This window comes from Coturnix japonica, chromosome Z (assembly GCF_054131305.1).
Source record: "Coturnix japonica strain WE chromosome Z, WE-NBRP24, whole genome shotgun sequence".
NCBI classification, from domain to species: Eukaryota; Metazoa; Chordata; class Aves; order Galliformes; family Phasianidae; genus Coturnix; species Coturnix japonica.
Window position 1 is genome coordinate 33,075,628 of NC_140702.1, and position 15,772 is coordinate 33,091,399.

Genomic DNA, 15,772 nt, shown 5'->3' on the forward strand with positions numbered 1-15,772 from the left:
TGAGAATGGGGGAGGTTCAGTGAGTAAGCACAGCCCGCACTGCCCATTTGGTGCTGCAGCTGTGGGTGTGGGAGGTGGGTCTAGTAGCAAGGTATGTAAGTGTTGTCCCTCTTTGCTTAGGAGACTAGTTCTTGGCAGTCTCTGAGACTATAGGCTTAAATACAGTCTCCACCAGACAGTGGATTTGCCTCTCTTGTGTGAGGTGTGAGCAGGTGGATGAGCTGTTCGTATTGTGGTAGAACTCAAAGAGGAGGTGGAGAGACTAAAGAACATCAGGGAGTGTGAGATGGATTGGTGGAGTGACTTGCTGGCATGCTGGAGGGAAGGGTGCCAGGGAGATACCCCCCAGAAAAGCAGCAGACTCCCTGCTTTGTCACAGTTGGACAGACCTGGCAGATCAGCAGAGTTGAAGGAGAGACCTGACTCAGTGTCATGAGTGTGTCACCTGCCTGTCTACCCTGTTTCCCCAGGTCCCACTGCGCAATGAATTTGATGTGCTGGAAGCTGAAGAGGAGGTGATGGAGGATCTGTCTAGGAGGGAGCCTAAGGTGAGGCAGTCACCCCCATGCCTTGGGACTTCCGCTGTCAGGAATGTAAGGTGGTCATAGTGGGCAATTCCCTTCTTAGAGGAATGGAGGGCCCCATTTGCAGACCCAGCTACTGGGAAGTATGCTGCCTTCCTAGGGCCCAGGTAAGGGACAAAACTAGAAAACTTCCAAAGTTTTTCAGTCCACTGATTACTTCCTATTACTCAAAGTCCAGATGAGCAGTTATGAGATCACTCAGAGAAGCCTGAGAACTGTGGAAAGAGGTTTTGAGGGTTTAGGGTGTTTAGTTCAAGGAGTGGGAGCACAAGTGATCTTTTGTTTATACCTTCAGGGGCAGTGGAAGGCAGGGAGTGGGCATGGAAAACACAGGTAAAGAATAATTGGCCCAGAAGCTGGTGTCAAGGTGGGAACTTCATTTTTTTCAACCATGAAGCAGTTTACTCAGCCCCTGGTCTGTTGTCCATGGATAGAACCCACCTATCTGAAACGGAGAAGTGAATCCCAGTGCAGGAGTTAGCAGAACTTATCAAAAAAGCTTTAAACTAGCTATGATGGTAGAAGGGTGTGGTAGACAGGGCTCACCAGAGGTGAGCTTTGGGGAACAGCGCTTGAGCTGGGGTTGAGGCAGATAACTCAGCTGAAGTGCATCTACACAAATGCACACAGCATAGGCAATAAGCAGGAGGAGCTGGAAGTGATTGTGCGGCAAGCTAACTGTGACCTACTTGCTATTACAAAAACATGGTTGGATTACTCCCATGACTGGAGTGCTGTGATGGACGGTCACAAGCTCTTCAGAAGGGGTAGACAAGGAAGGAAGGGTAGTGGTGTGGCTATTCGTATTAAAGAGTGTTTTGATGTTGAAGAGCTCAGGGTTGGCAATGATAGTAGAGTGTCTATGGATAAGGATCAGGGGAAGGCCTGTAAGGGGTGGGGTCTGCTATAGACCACCTAATCAGGATGAAGAGAAGGAAAAGGCAGCTTGTACAAGTTTTGTGATTGCCAGCACTTGTTCTCATGGGAGACTTCCAGATATATTTTGGAAATATCATAGGAAGCAGTCCAGGAGGTTGTAGAGTGAGCAGAGGATAGCTTCCTTACACAGCTGGTACAAGAACCAACCAGGGGTGGTGCCCTGCTAGACCTGCTCTTCACTAACAGAGAACAACTGGTGGGAGATGTGAAAGTTGGGTACTATCTTGGGTAGAGTGACCATTAAAATATAGAATTTGCTATTCTTGGCAATGTCAGAAGGGTGACTAGCAAAACTGCTATCTTGAAAGTCTAGAGGGTGGACTTTGACCTGTTCAGAATGCTTGTTGCAGGGGTCCCTTGGGAGTTGTTCCTGAAGGATAAAGGTGTCCAGGAGCTCTTGATGCTCCTCAAGATGTAAATCTTAAAGGTACAATACCAGGCTGCTCCTTAGTGCTGTAAGGCAAGCCATAGGGGAAGAAGACTGGCATGGAACTGGGAACTACTGTTGAGACACCAGAAGAAAAAGAGAGTTGGCGTCCTCTAGAAGAAGGGACAGGCTACTCGGGGAGACTACAAGAAGGTTGCAAGGGTATGCAGGGAGGAAGTTAGGAAGGTAGAAGTCCAACTTGAACTCACATTGGCCACTGTAATAAAAGAGAACAAGAAATTCTTTTACAAATGTATCAACAGTAAGAGAAGAACCAAGGAGATTTTCTGTCCTTTACTGTATGCAGCAGGGAATGTCACCACTGAGAGGATAAGGAGAAGGCCTCAATGCCTTCTTTACATCTGCCTATAATAGTCAGATCAGTTATCCTCAGGGCACTTTATGCTCTGACCTGGAAGTCTGGGATGGAATGCAGAATACACCCTCAGTGATTCAGGTGGAGACAGTTAGAGAGCTCCTCCTGCATCTGGACTGCCACAAGTCCATGGGACCAAACGGGCTCCATCTTGGGGTGCTGTGGGAGCTGGTGGGGGTGATTGCTGATCCACTTTCCACACCAGAGGATTGGAGGCTTGCTGGCCTACAAGAAGGGCCATAAGGAGGATCTGGGAAACTACAGGCCTATCAGCCTGACCTCAGTACCAGGGAAAGTTATGGAGCACATCATCTTGGGTGAGATCACACAGCATGTATGTGGTGTCCAGGGGATCAGGCCAGGTCAGCATGGGTTCATGAAAGGCAGGTTGTGCTTGACCAACCTAATCTCCTTCTATGACTGGGTGACCAGACTGGTAGATGAGGGAAAGACTGTTGGTGTAGTCTACCTAGACTTCAGCAAAACCTTTGACATGGTCTCCCACAGTATTCTCCTGGGGAAACTGGTTGCTCGTGTTCTGGACAGGTATATTTTCCTTTGGTAAAGGAAGTGGCTACAGGACTATGCCCAGCAGGTAGTGGTGAATGGAATTAAGTCCAGCTGGCTGCCTGTTACAAGTGGTGTCCACCAGGGGTCAATACTTGGTCCCATCTTGTTTAATATCTTCATTGATGACCTAGATGAGGAGATTGAGTATACCCTCAGTAAGTTTACAGATGACACAAGGTTGGGAGGTAGTTTCAATCTACCTGAGGGTAGGGAGGCCCTTCAGAGGGATCTAGATAAGCTGGAGGCCCTTCAGAGGGATCTAGACAAGCTGGATCACTGGGCTGAGGTGAATGGGGTGAGGCTCAACAAGGCCAAGTGCCAGCTCCTGCACTTTGGCCACAATGACCCCATGCAGCTCTGTAGGCTTGGGGCAGAGTGGCTGGGTGACTGTTAAGAGGAAAGGGACCTGGAGGTGTTGGTTGATGCTCAGCTGAACATGAGCTGACAGTGTGCACAGGTGGCCAAGAGGGCCAATGGCATCCTGGCCTGCATTTGAAATGGTGTGGCCAGCAGGAGCAGGGAGGAAATCAACCCCCTGTACTCACCACTGGTGAGGCTGCACCTTAAGTACTGTGTTCAGCTTTAGGCCCCTCACTGCAAGAAAAACACCAAGGCTCTGGAATGTGTCCAGAGAAGGGCAAGGAAACTGGTAAGGGTTGTGGAGCACAAGTCTTCTGAGGAGTGGCTCAGGGAGTTGGAATTATTTAGCCTGGAGAAAGGCTCAAGGGAGACCTCATTGCACTCTACAACTTCCTGAAGGGAGGCTGTGATGAGGAGGGATTTGGCCTCTTCTCCCAGGTAACAAACAGGACCTAAGGAAACAGCCACAAGTTGTGCCAGAGGAGGTTTAGATTAGACATAAGGAGGAACTTTTTCTCTCAGAGAGTGGTCAGGCACTGGAATGGCGTGCCCAGGGAGATAGTGGAGTTGCCGTCCCTGGCAATGTTCAAGAGGCATCTGGATGAGGAGCTAAGAGAGATGGTTTAGTAGCTTGTGGTAGTAATGATGATGGGAGGATGGTTGGACTAGATGATCTTGTATGTCCTTTCCTACCTTGTGATTCTATGATTCTATGGAAAAAAAAGACAGTCCTTATGATCAATCTACAGACAGATCGATTTGATCCCAAGGCCTGATTTTAAAGAGATAAAGTTTTTGGAGGAAATCTTCATATGATTCTTCACAGACTACAAATGCCTCTCTATAGCAGTCGACTCACCGTGGCATGCTGTAATGTAAAACTGTCTTGGAGATGTTTTCTTCTCATTTTATCTAAGGAAACTTTTCACAAATGAGAGGGCACTTCAGCAGTCTGACTCAGCATATCTGTGGAAGTTCAAAGCTTCTTCATTGGACTGTTCTTCCAAAAAGAAAACTCCCAAAACCAAAATGTATAATTTTAAAATTGTTAAGAAAAGATTGTTTCTGCCACAGACTTTCTTCGTAAAAAATGGCAAATCCAAGTTCAGTGTTTTTTGCATCAGTGCCTCCTTTTTTAAGAAGCCTAAGCTTCATATAAAAAGTAAATCCTCCTCTGACATTGGCATTAGACTCATTAAACATGTAACAAAATAGAAGTAAAATTATTTACATGGAAATAATATTACTCATTCACAAGGAATGCAGATATAGGCCTTCTCTGAAAGATGAAGCCATGCAGAAGTAATAACTTTATCCCTCGTTCATCAAGAAATATCAAGGATATTCATAAATCTGTGGAGAAATATTTCAGCCACCATGATAGCAGGTTAGCAATGAACAGATTTCTCTAATGCTGACTGTGGTTCAAGCAGTAATTGCACACGTATGCATGCTGAGTACAATTAGACTAAACAAAATACTTTGTGTGCAAACAAGTCATTCTTACTGCTGAATGGGACTGCATATGTAATAAGCAGTACTGCAACATAATTGTGTTTTGCAAAAGAACTAATCATGCATCACTTCCCCCTGATTTATTGCCATGCTGATTCATACCAGCAAGCTACCAGAGGAGCAATGCATGTACTAGCAGACACTGAATTTTGAGTTCAGTCTGCATCTCTTTTGGTAAATTGAGATGTTTCTGTAGTCTGGCAGTAAGCAGACACCAGCTTCCTGGCAGGGAACAGTGTGTGACATCAAACCTAGTGCCACAGGGCTGCAGCGCATGGGAAACTTTTCTGCATTGCTGATGAACAACTTCTGAAAGATGGAAATCAGCTTGATGAGAAACCACCCAGCCCTGTAGAGCAGCAGTAAAGCTCCCAGAAATGCATAGCAATGAGGGCTGTGGGCAGGTGAAGTAGGAATGCTGCTGGAGGAGCACAGCCCCACAAAGAGAAGGCCTGACTCTCCCAGGAGGCTGTTTAAGCCCTGCAGCCTGTCAGGGTACAGCTGCCATGCTCAGTGTTACCTCCTTGTTTCCTTACACCCTGCTCTGTGCTCGGGAGCCAGGAAGATGCTGGGCACCTCAAACTTAACTAATTAACTCATTAATCATCTCAGCCCCTTGATCTGTCTCGTGTGACCTGTCTTCCCTGCACTAAAATGAAATCAGGAGAGGTGCTGACAGAAGCACAATTGCTCAGGCTGCAGTTTCATGACATAGAGCTCTTGGTGGCCATGTTGCTGAGACTGCTCCAGGTTTGCTCCTTCAAACAACCTAATGAAGGGGTAAGTGAAACCAATAAGAACCAGACACTGCGCAGCGGAAAGCGTGGTGCACAGGAAGGAGCAGGAGCGAACAGCTGATGACAGGGGGCACAGCAAGGAGCAGAGATGCCATGTGCAGGTACTGTTACCAAACGCTTGGTGGCCTCACCCCTGAGCATCTGGAAGCGTGGAAGCTCTCTGCGCAGAAGCTTGTCATATGTGTATGCCAGCAGACAGCCAGCGTGGCTGACAAGGAAGCAGCCGTGGAGTGTGATAGCATTTACGTGAGTGAAGATCTGTTTGTGCCTAAGCTCAGTGAATCATCAAGCACTAAGTACAGTACAGTTTCATGCATAAAGAGTTATCTGTGCCTCTTCCTCTTTTCTCTGTTCTCTCAAGCCTGATTGGTATTGCAATTGGTATCCAGCAAAGTTGGAGCCAAACACATTGTTCTTTCTTTCTAATGCCATTAAAGCATTGATACTTTGGCTTACTTAATGGAAAAAAAAGTAAAAATAATAAAAAAAAAAAAAAAAAAAAAAAAGGAGTTTTATTGCTACAAAAGCCAGCAGGAGGCAAGAGATGGTAATTGCCGAGTTCTGAGCGCAGTTGCTTTCAGGAAAACTATTCTGCGCGTGAAGACTGAGGGCACTGACCAGAGTGAACCAAATCATAACAAGTAATTTTACTACACAGAGGGGGCTAAGCTGCCTGAGTTTATTGTTTCCTCCAGCAGAAGAGCATTCTGCAGCTTTGTGGGAGAAGGATCTTTCTGTCATGCAGCAAATGCTGTTGCAGTTTTCTGACATGCCATGAGAAGGTGGCCAGTTGGTCACTAGCTGGTGCCCCCAGATTAAACAGAATCCCCATGCTGCTGAGATCCTGCAGGTGGGCCAGTCAGCTCTCAGGCAGCAACGCTGTCAGACCGCCTCTTGCAGAACCACCACTCAAGCAGGAAATACATTATATGACTCCCACATGTATTTCTTTTTAAGACTTACAGGTTCCAGGGCAGAGTGGGAGGAAAACCAGCAACCAAATTGTTATCCCCTTGAGCTTTGTGCTGAATTATTTTACTGTGTGCAATCCTGTTTTATTTATTAGGCTACACGTACACCAGAACAGCATTTCTTGAGCTTTCTGGCACTTTGAAAGCAAATGATCAGTCTTGCATGGTGAGTATGTATATCCATGTGCATACATTTGAATGCAGCATTCATGTCTGTGAACTGTGTTGGAAGGATAATATGAAAACATTCTCTCCTTCAAAGCAGCAGCATGAGAAGCAATTATGGGAACTCTGAATACCGGGTGGGCAAGCTTCCTACACCATAAGACACAGTTCAGTTCAGGACCAGAGGACAGAGCTGCATCCTGCCAACTTAATTCTGCCTTCAAATAAGATTACCTGCACTGTCCTCCAGAAAACCCTTTCTCCTTATCATCTGTAGGAATCCCTGGCTGAAATTCTCTGATCTCTATGTCACAAAGGGTGAGACTGGATGACCAATCTTGCTTAATCCTCAAAATCTATGAATAGAAGGAGGGAAATGAGCAACTCACTGTGATCTGAGTGGTTCTGTTATCTATAGTACCAAGCCCCAGTACACATGGCTCTACACTTCCTAAACTGCCTCATAAAATCCTGCATTTATTATATCTGTCTGTACTGGGTGTAACTGAACCAGAATGAAGAGTGGTTTAATAACATGTACAAACAAGACCAAGCTATGCAAATGACAGCTCCTGCAGCTTCTTTTGAGATGTCCTGAGAACAGGGAGGAGCAATATACAATCAAGTGAAAAGTCACCTTGTTTTTCTCCTATTCTCACTTCTTCTCATTAATGAATTCATATTGTTACTAGTTCTGGCCGGTGGGTAACTTTTGGCGTATCTGAGAGACCTCCATTCAGATAACGAAACAGGTATAACAAACATGTCAATTAACCAGGTATCTGCACTGCATTCGTTGATTTCAGAAATCCAGCTCCATAAAGGTCAAATGAATGTCTGAAGACAGGAGGAAGGTGGAGGCACTGAGGACAAGTTGTGCAAGGCCTGTCAAACACAGGAGGTGTGGACGGCCTGTTTTGGCTCTCCTGACAATCTACTACTCTATGCATCAGTGACATCAATGTATTTACCATTTTGTATTACTGCTTTAAAGTCAGTGAATGTTCATTAGCTCAAACAAGTTGATTTATCACTAACTGTCTGTGGTGATAGAATAAGGGGAAATGGTTTCAAACTCAAAGAGGGTAGATTAAGGTTAGATGTAAGGAAAAAATCTTCTACAGTGAGGGTGGTGAGGTGCTGGAAAAGATTGCCCAGTAACGTGATTGATGCCCTATCCCTGGAGACTGTTAAGGAGAGGCTGGATAAGGCCCAGGTAATCTGATCTACTTGTGGTGTCTCTGTTCATTACAGGGCAATTGGACTAGATGTCATTCAGAGGTCCCTTCATACTCTAAGGATTCTATGATTACGTGATTCTGTGAGAAGAAGAGGTCTCTACAGAGGGACGTGCTGTCATTTGCACCCATAGCTTTTGCTTGGGGGGATGTGGCCAGCCCAGCAGGGTCTGCCCAGCTGATGCAGCAAAGGCTTGCAGTCCTTCACCAACTTGCTGAATGCAGACTTGGTCAGTGCTAAGAGAGCTGGAGGTAGGTGAGACCATCTTGCCAAAACTGCTGGTTGGGCTGGCATGAAGAGACTAAAGAGAGGAACATCCATGTCAGTGAGGTTGGCAAATACTGTTACCAATATAACATAATGTCACTACTGCTTGCCTTCTCTGTTTCATTGAAAAAAATTAACTGCCCAAGACTCAAAACGAATGCATGAAAAGATAATACCTTCCATCTGTTATTACAAGGGTTAAAATCCCTGAGACAGCTACTGGTTATCTCATCATTCCCACCTGTTCAGTAACCATATCACATGGTACCAGTGAGTATTTTGTCACCAGTCCAAGTTGGAGATAATGTTGCTTCTCATCCTTTTCACTTTGTTATTATCAGGATCCTTTTCCTGAGGTACTTTAAAATCATAAAATCATAGAATATTCCAGATTGGAAGGGACCCATAGGAATCACTGAATCCTACCCCTGGTTCCACAGACAACCACCAAAAAATTAAATCACATGACTGAGAGCATTGTCCAGATGTTTCTTGAACTCCAGCACACTCACTGCTATGATCACTGCCCTGGGAAAACTGTTAAACCATTCTCTAGTGAAGAATCTATTCCTGTTACCCAGCATGAGCCTTCCCTGTTGCAGCTCCATGCTGCATGCTGTCCCCTTGGGTTCTATCACTGGTAAGGAACTACAGAAAAGGGTAATCCAAGCCTATTGCTAAGATCTGAATTTAGGCTCTGGGAGATTGCTGACTTGACATTTGTGAAAATTTTTCTTGAAAAGATATCTGGCATCTTTATATGTCTGCATGTGGCTTGTTTGCTCTTTGTCTCAGAGAAAATCATGATTTTCCCTCTGGATGCTGTTGGCTGTTTCAACTGTGCCATACTACATAATTGCAAAAGACCAGCAGACATGCCTGTCTGTTGGGTCTACAAGTATGTCCAAGCGACCAACCTTGGATGTCTAGCATGAGAGGAGCAAACCAGGCTGGACTCTGCTCACATAGGGTACCATCAGATTGGGAGCCAGGGCTGTTATTTGTCTTCTTACAAGCAGCCAGACCTTATACTAAAAAGAAAGCAGGCAGGTCTGATAGTAGTGCACCAGTGGCTGCTGGGAATAGGTGTGATAGTTATCCCTGAAAATCATTCAGACTTTTATTAAGATCAAAAGGGGAGGGATTTTGCAAAATCCATGCCCCTGGGAAAAGGGAAATAGGGGACCCCAAACTAATTAAAAACAGTGGCAATGATCTTAGGAGAAGCAAACTAATTTACAAAATATAGTATCAGAATGCAAGATAACACACTATAATACAATATAATTAGAACTGAGGCAAATAATGAGAGTGTCTGAAAGCTGTAGGTCTTACAGTAGTGCTAAGGTGATGGGTACAGTCAGGATGAGCAACAGGAGAGCCAAAGGAGAAAAGTGACATGAGGTGACCTTAGCAGGGGTTATGTCTCCTTTCTGACCACAAAGCCCCCTGGGGTATGCAGTTCTTCTTTTCTGAGACAGATACCTGGAACTGGAGCATTAACACTTTAACTGCCAGTGCACAACATGGTGTTATGATGTGGAATATCAATAATCAAAAATCATAAAATCATGACAAGAGGCAATTATCATCTTACAACGTCCTTAATATTCTTTTGTTGACATTTTTCTCAGGCTTTTTCTTATCTCTGTTAACTTAAAATAATTAGAAATTTAAAGCATTAACAAAATTTTTAAAAAGAGTAAATATTATGACACTGCCTCTCTGGGGCAACCGTTCAGGCATATGCAGCTAATGTCAGCATCAAAGCAGAATCCAAGCCAGGAGCACGCTTGAGCCATAGGGCTTATGGTAGCTCTTCCATTTTGGCAAACCTGCCCAAAGGTGCAGCATACTGGCCATAGAAAGAAGAGAGATCCAGCTGTGTGGCTGGCATCTGTCATACTTCAGAGTATACTTTTATCTGTCATATTGCAGAGACGAGCTTCTGGGCAGGTAAGACTGCACTGGGTGAGGGACCTAAAGCAAAAAGGCCAACTAAGAAGCTCTTTTTAGGGCTTTTTTGAAGCCAGTAAAAACACTGAGCTGGTGCAGGGGGCTGGCAGCTTGTGGGTGGGCTGCTGAGCCAGCAGGGGTGGAGCTGGCACTGCCCACTCTTATCTCTTGAGGTGACCTTGACCCTTTTCTGCAAGGCTAAAAGCAGTACATAACATGCCAGGTGAGAAAGGGGTGTTACTGTCCAGTGATAACAGGGAGGCAAGTGTGAGTGTAAGCACAGCTCATACTGCCTATACATTACTGCAGCTGTAGGTGTGAGGGGTGGGTCTTGTGGCAGTTGTCTTCGCTCACTGACAGACCCTGAGGCCATAGCTTCAAACATGGTCTCTACCAGATGGTGGGCTTGCTGCCTGTCCAGAAATGTGGCGGTTCAGGTCTCCAGGTGCAGGGAGTGCTGGAGCCCGCTGCTGCCAGGGGAGGATGGGAAGGATGCCATTTGCGTGAGGTGTGAGCAGGTGGACGAGCTGCTCAGTCTGGTAGTGGAGCTTACGGAGGAGGTGGAGAGATTAAGAACCATCCAATAGTGTGAGCGTGAAATCAGATGGTGGTGTCACTCTCTGTGAGAAAGAGGCAGAGATTGAAGCCCCCCATACTGTGGTGGACTCTCTCCCTTGCCATAGTCAAACCGAGAGAGCCAACTTGAGAGGAGGAATGGCAGCAGGTCCCAGCTCCTTGATGTGGGCAACCCACATCCTGATCTACCTCAGTTCCCCAGGTTCCTCTATGTAATAGGTTTGAAGCCCTGAAACTGAAGGGTGAGGTGGCTGAGGATGAGGTGGGAGGACTGCCTCCTTCAGGCTTTTCTCAGAAGAGGCAGTCAGCTCCATGCTTAAAGACTGCCTCCTCCAGTAAAGAAAGGAGGGTGATAGTCATAGGTGACTCCCTTCTAAGAGGAACTGAGGGCCCAATATGTCAGCCTGCCCTACCCATAGGGAGGTGTGCTGCCTCTCTGGGGCCTGGGTCAGGGATATTTCTAAGAAAACTTCCTAGTCTGATCCACCCCTCTGATTATTATCCTTTATTGACAGTTTAGGCTGGCAGTGACAAAGTCACTGAGAAAAGCCTGAGGACTGTCAAGAAAGATTCAGGGGACTGGGGCAGGTAGTTGAAAGAACAGGTGTGCAGGTGTTTATTTCTTCTATACCTTCAGTGGCAGGGAGGGATGCTGAGAGGATCCAAAAAACCCACCTCATAAATAAATGGCTTAGAAGTTGGTGCAAACACAGGAATTTTGTATTTTTTTGACCACAAGGCAATTTACTCGACACCTAGAATGATGGCACCTGGCATGATGGCTGCAGATGGAAGTAGCCTGTCTCCAAGGGGTAAGAGGATCCTAGCTGAGGAAGTGGCGGGACTCATTGAAAGGTCTCTAAACTAGGTATGAAAGGGGAAGGGGACAAACTGAGGGCCACTGGAGTTGAGTGGTGGTTCAAAGCTCAAAAAAAGAGCCTTATGAGTGAAGAGGGTGTTGTTCAAAGGGATGGAGAAGAGAAGGGGATGCTGCTTCCATAAAGTGTCTATACAATAAAGCACACAGCATGGGAAATAAACGGGAAGAGTTGGAGATGTGCATGCAGTCACAAGGCCATGATCTCATTGTGATCACAGAGACATGGTGGGGCAGCTCGCAGGACTGGAATGTTGTCATGGAGGTCTATGTGCTCTTTAGGAAAGATCAGCTGGCAAGGCAGGGCAGTGGAGTTGCTCTTTATGTGAGAGAGCAGCTAGAATGTATTGAACTCCACCTGGGTGGGAGAGTGACAGAGCAGTGGAGAGCCTGTGGGTGAGAATCAAGGGGCAGGCTGGTAAGGGTGACACTGTTGTGGGTATGTACTACAGGCCCCCTGATCAGGAGGAGGAGGTTGATGAGGCCTTTCATAAGCAACTGGAAGTAGTGTCATGATCCCAGGCTCTGGTGCTTACGGGTGACTCCAGTTATCCAGACATTTGCTGGATGACCACCATGGCCAGGCACACACAGTCCAGACGGTTCTTGCAATGTGTTGAAGACAACTTTCTGATGCAAGTGGTGGAGGAACCAAGCAGGGGGTGTGTGTTACTGGACCTATATTCTCACTAACAAGGAAGGACTTGTTAAGGAAGTAAAGGTCGGGGACAGCTTGGGTTGTAGCGACCATGAGATGGTGGAGTTCAAGATCTTGAGTGGAAGAAGCAAAGCAAAAAGTAGGATTGCTACCCTGAACTTCACGAAAGCCAACTTTGATCTCTTCTGGGACCTACTTGGAGCTATCCCGTGGTCGAGGGTTTTAGAAGGTAAGGGGGCCTATGAGAGCTGGTCAGCATTTAAACAGCTCAGGATCAGTGCGTCCCTTTGAGCAAGAAATCAGGAAAGGGTGGCAGGAGACTTGCATGCTTGACCCAGGAGCTCATGCACAAACTCAAAGGGAAGAAGAAGGTCCGTGAAATGTGGAAAAAGGGTCTGACCGCTTGGGAAGAATATAGGAATGTTGTCAGGACCTACAGGGATGCAACAAGGAAGGCTAAAGCCTGCCTGGAATTGAATCTGACAAAAGGATAATAAAAAAGTCTTTTTCTAGTATGTTAAAAGTAAAGGAAGAATACAGAGAATGTGGGTCCCCTACTAAGTAAGAGAGGTGTTCTGGTAATGGGAGATGCTGAGAAGGGGGAGATACTAAAGGCCTTCTTTGTGAACTGGGACTGTTTAGCGTGGAGAAAAGAAGACTGAGAGGGGACCTGATGCAGGTCTATAAATACCTGAGGTGTGGGGGGCAGAGTGGCGAGGCCAGAATCTTTTCAGCAGTGTGTGGAGACAGGACAAGGGGAAACAGCCAGAAACGGGACGGCATAGGAAGTTCTGCACAAATGTGCACAAGATCTTCTTTACGGTGAGGGTGACGGAGCACTGGAACAGGCTGCCCAGGGGGGTTGTTGAGTCTCCTTCTCTAGAGATATTCAAGACCCGCCTGGATGCCTACCCGTGTGACCTGGTGTAGGGAACCTGCTTTGACAGGGGGGTTGGACTTGATGATCTCTGGAAGTCCTTCCAACCCCAGACAGTTCTCTGATCCTGTGAAATATACTGAAACCGAGCAACCAGACTACAGCAAATGTGTCTTTCCGTAGTACAGGGTCAAAGTAAATGGACAGAACTCAAATGTAGTTTGTACATGTACCGTTTGTACTATTTGTACCAAGCGAGCCCCGTGAAAGTCCTTGGGTGGACTCTGGCAAGCAAACAGCAGAGCTGTTAACGCCACAACTACCGGGAAGCAAATGTCCATCTAGCTGCGTGCCTTGTGATGTCACCCGAGCGTCACAGTCACCCTGTGACCTCACAGTAGGGCAGGCGCCTAGAAGTGCCTGAAGCACCCAGCCCACCTTCAGTCAGTCCTGCTGGGGACTTTCGAGGCGTCAACGTCTTCCTGCTGGAACACGAGACGTCGAGACCTTGCCAGCCTTACGTGAGCCGTCAAGAGTCCTGCGAGCGGATTCCGAGTCACCGAGGATCCAGCTGAAGGAACTCCAGACGTCCTGCCAGAGGCACACGAGGTGTCCATCACTGGTGGGACACACACACCACACGAGAGGTGCCGGGGGCCGGAGGCAGCCTCCAGAGACTCATTCCTCCAAGCACCTCCGTGCCAGGGCAGCCGTGAGCATGAGCCAGGAGGCGGATGCCAGCGGCAGCCGGGAGGCACAGGCGCGGCCGGCTGAGGCCCGGGAGGAGGAGACGTGCCCCCTCTGCCTCGGCCCACCGCAAGCCCCGACCCGCGCCTTCCCCTGCGGGCACAGCTTCTGCGCCGCTTGCGCCGACCACTGGCCCGCCGACGGGGTCGAGTGCCCAGTGTGCCGCCAGCTCGTCGGCGCGCTCGTGAGCATCCCGCCACCGGCCCCACCTCCTCCAGCGGCCGCCACCGCCCGCCGGCCGCGGAGAAGGCTCCGGAGGAGCCGACGGCAGCGGGAAAGATCCCCGCGGGAAAGATCCCCGCACCGCTCCCGCAGCGTCTCGCCCCGCCGCGCGCAGCGCAGCCCCTCCAGACGCCCCTTGTGGCTCGTCCGCGGCCTCTACTGGCACCAGCGGGATGCCGACGACGCCGAGGACTGGCCGAGGTTGGTCCGAGAGCGGCAGTGGGGCTCCGGGGACCGCGATCGCCGCGGGGATGCCGAGGACGACGAGGACTGGCTGAGGCTGGTCCGAGAGCGGGGGTGGGGCTCCGGGGACCACGAGCGGGGCCGCGACGGGCCCCGCGGCCGCGACGAGCCCTGCGGCTGAGCGAGCGGCCCGAGCTCACCTGGGGACAGCGCGGGGACGGGGAAGCGCTGGCGGGGGAGAAGGCCGAGGCGCCGCCGAGGATCTTCCGCGTCAGCTCGACGGACATCACTTCCCTGCACCGTGTCAGGAGAAGGGCTCGGAGCAGCTCCATGTCATCGCTCCGTTCCCCTCCGCTCAGCCCCGGTGAGACCTTCACCCAGGTCTGGGCTCCCCAGTACAGCAGAGACCTGGGCACGCTGTCAAGAGCCCAATGAACAGCAGCCAAGCTCCTGAGAGGACGGCAACATCTCTCCTACGAGAACGGAGCCGGGACTGCTCCTCACACACCATTGACGCAGGATCACTTCCCTAGTCCTGCTCACCACACCATGACCCAATCAAGCCAGAATGCCATCTGCTGGCTCCTATTTGGCCAACGGTCCATCAGTACTCCATTCTCCCTTTCCATCAGGCAGAAATTAACAAAAATAAACAACTGGCCAAATCTTATTACATTCTGAGTGTCTGTTGACTTGTTCTTCTCCTTTTGGATTTTGAAAGAGGGAGGCTGGCTCACAGCCTAAATACCTTTCCCTAGCTTTTCCCCCCTTGCTACCAACCTACTTAGAATCCTACTGAAGCTAAGAACTTGCTGTTCACCGACCAGACCGATGACTTTCCCGGGCCGATTTCTGGCAGGGTCACGGTTGTCAGCCACGGATACTCAACTCAGGCAAGCTGCAAGCAATCCCAGCGACTCCCAGGCATGGTAGGGATAACTTCCTGATGCAGGTATTAGGCAGAAGGACCAGAGGAGGTGTGTTTCTGGACGTGGTGCTCACCAGTGCAGAGGAGCTCACTCAAGAGGTGAAGATTGGAGCTATCCCGGGCTGCAGAGACCACGCGCTGGGGTGCAGTTTGAGATCTTGAGGGCGACAGGCCCAGCAAAAAGCAAAGTCAGGACCCTGAACTTCAGGAGAGCATACTGAAGGCTTTTTAAGGCATTACTGGGTGAGAGCCTCTGGGAAGCCATCCTTGCAGACAAAAGGAGTGCAGCAGAGCTCGCAACTCCTTAAGGACTCCTTTGTGAGAGTGCAGGAGCCCTCAGTCCTCCAATATAGGAAAACAAGTAGGGGAGGCAGGAAGCTGGCCTGGCTTGGTGAGGGTCTGCTGTTCAGACTGAGGGGCAAGAAGGACATGCACAGGTAGTGGAAACAAGGACGCGTCAGTCCAGAAGAATACAGAGATACTGCCTGGACATGCAGAGATGGGATCAGGAAAGCAAAGTCACAGACAGAACTGCACT

The 15,772-nt window shown here is 48.6% G+C and overlaps 1 long non-coding RNA gene across 1 annotated transcript; it reads left to right on the forward strand.

Annotated features, from left to right (window-relative positions):
- Positions 1-459: 459 nt before the first annotated feature.
- On the forward strand, positions 460-8,312 carry LOC146753905 (uncharacterized). Its single transcript, XR_014939423.1, has 2 exons — positions 460-548; positions 7,959-8,312. It is a non-coding gene; the product is annotated as an uncharacterized LOC146753905 (long non-coding RNA).
- Positions 8,313-15,772: the final 7,460 nt, after the last annotated feature.